Source organism: Bos indicus x Bos taurus, chromosome 15, assembly GCF_003369695.1.
Source record: "Bos indicus x Bos taurus breed Angus x Brahman F1 hybrid chromosome 15, Bos_hybrid_MaternalHap_v2.0, whole genome shotgun sequence".
Classification (NCBI taxonomy): Eukaryota; Metazoa; Chordata; class Mammalia; order Artiodactyla; family Bovidae; genus Bos; species Bos indicus x Bos taurus.
The window spans coordinates 29,154,392-29,160,509 of NC_040090.1; positions in this window are offsets into that span (position 1 = coordinate 29,154,392).

The window sequence follows — 6,118 nt, forward strand, 5'->3', positions numbered from 1 at the left end:
TCCAGCCATCTCATCCTCTGTCATCCCCTTCTCCTCCTGCCCCCAATCCCTCCCAGCATCAGGGTCTTTTCCAATGAGTCAACTCTTTGCATGAGGTGGACAAAGTACTGGAGTTTCAGCTTCAGCATCAGTGCTTCCAACGAACACCCAGGACTGATCTCCTTTAGGATGGACTGGTTGGATCTCCTTGCAGTCCAAGGACTCTCAACAGTCTTCTCAAACATCACAGTTCAAAAGCATCAATTCTTCAGTGCTTAGCTTTCTTCACAGACCAACTCTCACATCCATACATGACCACTGGAAAAACCATAGCCTTGACTAGATGGACCTTTCTTGGCAAAGTAATGTCTTTGCTTTTTAATATGCTGTCTAGGTTGGTCATCAGAGAAGGCAATGGCACCCCACTCCAGTACTCTTGCCTGGAAAATCCCATGGATGGAGGGCCTGGTGGGCTGTAGTCCATGGGGTCGCTAAGAGAGTCGAACACGACTGAGCGACTTCACTTTCACTTTTCACTTTCATGCATTGGAGAAGGAAATGGCAACCCACTCCAGTGTTCTTGCCTGGAGAATCCCAGGGATGGGGGAGCCTCATGGGCTGCCGTCTATGGGGTTGCACAGAGTCAGACATGACTGAAGCTACTTAGCAGCAGCAGCAGCAGGTTGGTTATAACTTTCCTTCCAAGGAGTAAGCATCTTTTAATTTCATGGCTGCAATCACCATCTGCAGTGATTTTGGAGCCCCCCCCCCAAAAAATAAAGTCTGACACTGTTTCCACTGTTTCACCATCTATTTCCCATGAAGTGATGGGACCAGATGCCATGATCTTAGTTTTCTGAATGTTGAGCTTTAAGGTGATAGAAGCAAGATCTGATGCTGTAAAGAGCAATATTGCATAGGAACCTGGAATGTTAGATCCATGCTACTGCTGCCTGCTGCTGCTAAGTCACTTCAGTCGTGTCCAACTCTGTGCGACCCCATAGATGGCAGCCCACCAGGCTCCCCCATCCCTGGGATTCTCCAGGCAAGAACACTGGAGTGTGTTGCCAGTTCCTTCTCCAATGCGTGAAAGTGAAGTCGCTCAGTCATGTCTGACTCTTAGCGACCCCATGGACTGCAGCCTACCAGGCTCCTCCATCCATGGGATTTTCCAGGCAAGAGTACTGGAGTGGGGTGCCATTGTGTTAGGTCCATGAATCAAGGCAAATTGGAAGTAGTCAAACAGGAGATGGCAAGAGTGAATGTCGACATTCTAGGAATCAGCAAACTAAAATGGACTGGAATGGGTGAATGTAACCATTATATCTACTACTGTGGGCAGGAATCCCTTATGGAGTAGCCATCATGGTCAACAAAAGAGTCCGAAATGCAGTACTTGGCTGCAATCTCAAAAACGACAGAATGATCTCTGTTCATTTCCAAGCCAAACCATTCAGTATCACAGTAATCCAAGCCTATGCCCCAACCAGTAAGTAACGCTGAAGAAGCTGAACGGTTCTATGAAGACCTACAAGACCTTTTAGAACTAACACCCAAAAAAGATGTCCTTTTCATGATAGGGGACTGGAATGCAAAAGTAGGAAGTCAAGAAATACCTGGAGTAACAGGCAAATTTGGCCTTGGAATACAGAATGAAGCAAGGCAAAGACTAATAGAGTTTTGCCAAGAAAATGCACTGGTCATAACAAACACCCTCTTCCAACAACACAAGAGAAGACTCTACACATGGACGTCACCAGATGGTCAACACCAAAATCAGATTGATTATATTCTTTGCAGCCAAAGATGGAGAAACTCTATACAGTCAGCAAAAACAAAACCAGGAGCTTACTGTGGCTCAGATCATGAACTCCTTATTGCCAAATTCAGACTTAAACTGAAGAAAGTAGGGAAAACCACTAGACCATTCAGGTATGACCTAAATCAAATCCCTTATGATTATACAGTGGAAGTGAGAAATATATTTAAGGGACTAGATCTGATAGACAGAGTGCCTGATGAACTATGGATGGAGGTTCATGACATTGTACAGGAGACAGGGATCAAGACCATCCCCATAGAAAAGTATTTGAATTTAAACACCCATAATACAACATTTCATATCCCTCAGACCGGCAAATTTTATAAAAGTCTATTAATACCAAATATTGGTGACAATACTGAGAAACAGGAACTCTCACATCACAGGTGAGAGTGTAAATTGGTAAAATCACTTTAGAGAACAAATTGTTCCTTCTGTATTAAAAGAAGCATATAGTGTATGGCTTAGAAATTTTACTTCTGGATTGTCAACCCTGGAGAACTCTCATATAGGCAATGTGATAGCTTACAGTCTTGGGTGCCGAGTTCATCGTCTCCAAAGGAGAAGATTTAACTCTGGGACCAAAGACACGGTCTCAGCCACTCAGAGCTTCATGCAGCAAAGATTTTTATTTAAAGTGAAAGGACAGAGAAAACTTCTGACAAAGACATCAGAAGGTGATGGAAAGAGTACCTGCCTCATTAGTTTAAGCAGGGCATTATATACTTTTCAATTGACTGCTGAAAATAGATAAAAAGAGCACTTCAAGGCTGTACAAGGCTGTAAAAGTTTTACCAAATCCCTTCTCCCACAACATACATCCCCAAATAACACTGACCCAAGATTAGTCAAGGAGAACAGGTTCCTGGCAGAATGTCTCTGGGCAAGATATATTATTTCTTAGTAAGCAGTGATATGAGAAAACAGGTTCCCAGGAAAGATTTGTTGCAATTAGAATCATTCACATAGAGACTAAGAAAATCATACCCATGATTTATATTACCTCTGTGTATTCATTAGCTCCAGCTCTAAAGAAAAGCTAGTTCTCTCAGGCAACATACATTGTTGCACAAGGCTTAAGGAAAGTATGAGCAAGATATATTGTTGCCTGAGCAGCCTACCCTGACCAAGGCAAAAGAATGTGAAAGGCCCTCGACTCCCCATCAACCTGCCTAAGCTTTAACTCTCTCAAATGGAGACAGACATAAGGAAAAATATGCCCTACCAATTGTAACAACTGAAAAATGGCAGCATCCTAACTGTTCATCAGTGGAAGTGTAGATTTTTTTAAGTGGTTTATCATGCAACAGAGTACTAGAGAGCAGTTGAAATGGCCTAACTAAATCAAGCTATATCAGTATGGATGAAGGAGAAGGCACATTGAAAAGTTTCATTAAGTATGATACCACTCAGGAAAAAAAATACCAAATTTATTGTAGATACATGTGTATGTAATACATGTACAAAAACATGCATCTATACCATCCTCTTTTGGAGGTAACTTCAGAGAAGAGAAGATAGGGAGTGTGTTCTCCATGGACCTTAATATATATCTGTATCATTTTATTTAAGGGGAGCTGCAGAGTCACATCAAGTGGCTCCCACTGTGAAAATCTGGAACACTTTGAGCATCAAAATAAAAAATGATAGTAACAAAAATTATGCCCATTGGAAAAAAAATTCATGCTGGTATAAACAATGATGTCAACTAATAAATATAGAAGGAATGATGGAGTTAGGAAATCACTGTTTGGCAAACAGCATAATAACTGTTTCAGGCAAGAGCCATCAATAATTGTTAAAATAGTGGATGAAAGTTTGATGGGTAACAGGAGATCTATAGCATGTCAAAGTATCTGGCTTTCATATATTTGCATATGATAAGTGAAAGAATTAGGAATATTTTACCCCGAAGTGAAGTGAAGTGAAAGTTGCATCCAACTCTTTGCAATCCCATGGACTATACAATCCATGGCATTCTCTGGGCCGGAATACTAGAGTGGGTAGTCTTTGCCTTCTCCAGGGGATCTTCCCAACCCAAGGATCGAACCCAGGTCTCCCGCATTGTGGGCAGATTCTTTACCAGCTGAGCCACAGGGGAAGCCAAAGAATACTGGAGCGGGTAGCCTATCTCTTCTCCAGAGAATCTTCCCTGCCCAGGAATCAAACCAGGATCTCCTGCATTGCACACAGATTCTTTACCAACCAAGCTATCAGGGAAGCCACTGTATAGTCCACGGGGTCGCAAAGAGTAGGACATGACTGAGTGACTTTCTCTTCATCCTGAGAAGAGAAGAACAGGGATATAACAGTTGTTTTTGAATACGACTTTAAAATGCTGTCGAGGGTGGTCTCAAGGAAAGATAGAAACTGTAAGAATTCCTATTTTAGCTCAATAAAGGAGTTTTTAAGCCTGCAACAAGTAAATAAAGAGTTTTAAAGAATATTCAGTTATTCTCAAATTGTAGCAATTTTAGCATTCATTTTTCTAGGATTCTAGGATTGTATACTTCTATTAATTATGAAATTCTAGGACTCATAAATATTTTATGACTCTAACATTCTACCCATTTTAAATTCTAAGATACAAAGATTTCACTATTTTGGTATCATTCCTGTGTCTGTGGTCATGACACTGTTACAAGAATGAAAAGATAAGTCACAGACCTGGAGAAAATATTGACAAAAAGTGCATCTGAAAAAGGACTGTTATCCAAAATGCACAGAAACTCTTGACCCTCAGCAATAAGAAAACGAACAACCTGATTAAAAAGGAGGCAAACTGAGCAGACGCCTCCCCAGAGCAGACACCTCCCCAGAGCAGACGCCTCCCCAGAGCAGACGCCTCCCCAGAGCAGATGTATAGATGGCAAATCAGCATATAGAAAGGTGCTCCACATCATATCTCATTAGGGAAATGCAAATTAAGACAATGAGATACCACTGCCCAACTATTAAGAAGGCCATAATCCAGAACACGGATACCCCAAATGCTGGCAAGGATGTGGAGCTACGGGAGTTCTCATTCATTCCTGGTGGGAATGTAAAACATCTTCCACAGTCGCTGTGGAAGACAAGCACTTTCCACAAAACTAAATATACTTTACTACTATGCAGTAACCATGCTGTATTTACTCAAATGAATTGAAAATGTATATTCATTCAAAAACTTGCACATAAATATTGATAGAAGTTTTATTTATATTTGCTAAGATTTGGCAGCAACCATGATATTCTTCAGTAGATGACTAAATGAACTACGGTATGTCCAAACAATGAAATATTATTTAGTGCTAATAAGAAATAAAATATCAAGCTATGAAGACATGAATGAACCTTAAATGCCTATTACTCAGTGGAAAATAATCCAATCTGAAACGGTTACATGTTTAATGATTCCAACTGTATGATATTCTGAAAAAGGCAAGACTATGGAGACAGTAGGGAAGCCCTGGTGGCTCAGACAACAAGAATCTACCTACAATGCAGGAGACAGTTTTGATCCCTGGGTCAGGAAGATCCCCTGGAGAAGGAAATGGCAACTCACTCCAGTATTCTTGCCTGAAGAATTCCACGGACAGAGGAGCCTGGCAGGCTACAGTCCATTGGGTCGAAGAGAGTCAGACACAACTGAGCGACTCACATACTGCTACATGGAGACAGTAAAAAGTTCATTGATTGCCAGGAGCAAGGGGGAAGGGAAGGATGAATCTGCAGAACATGGAGGATTTTTAAGGCAGTGGAATTGTTCTATAGGATACTATGGTGGTGGTTACATGTCAAACATTTGTCAAAATCCATGGAGTGTAAAACTCTAAGAGTGAACCGTAATGTAGACTGTGAATTCTGAATGACGATTGTGTCAATGTAGGTTCATTGAGCATAATGAATATACTGCTCTGGTGCAGGATGTTGGTAGTTGGAGAGGCTGTATGAGCTTGGGGACTGACTGGAGTATATGAAAATTCCATGTATTGTATGCTCAATTTTGCTGTGAACCTAAAACAGCTCTAAGAAATAAATACATTTAAAATAAATATACACATAAGTATGTAAAGTTCATTTAAAATTTTTAAAATTACCCTTACACTTAGCACTTTAAATAGCAATCAATATATATTACTTCATATAATTTCTGTGGGTCAGGACTTTAGGAATGACTGGCCACCTCATGCGAAGAGTTGACTCATTGGAAAAGACTCTGATGCTGGGAGGGATTGGGGGCAAGAGGAGAAGGGGACTACAGAGGATGAGATGGCTGGATGGCATCACTGACTCGATGGACGTGAGTCTGGGTGAACTCCGGGAGTTGGTGAT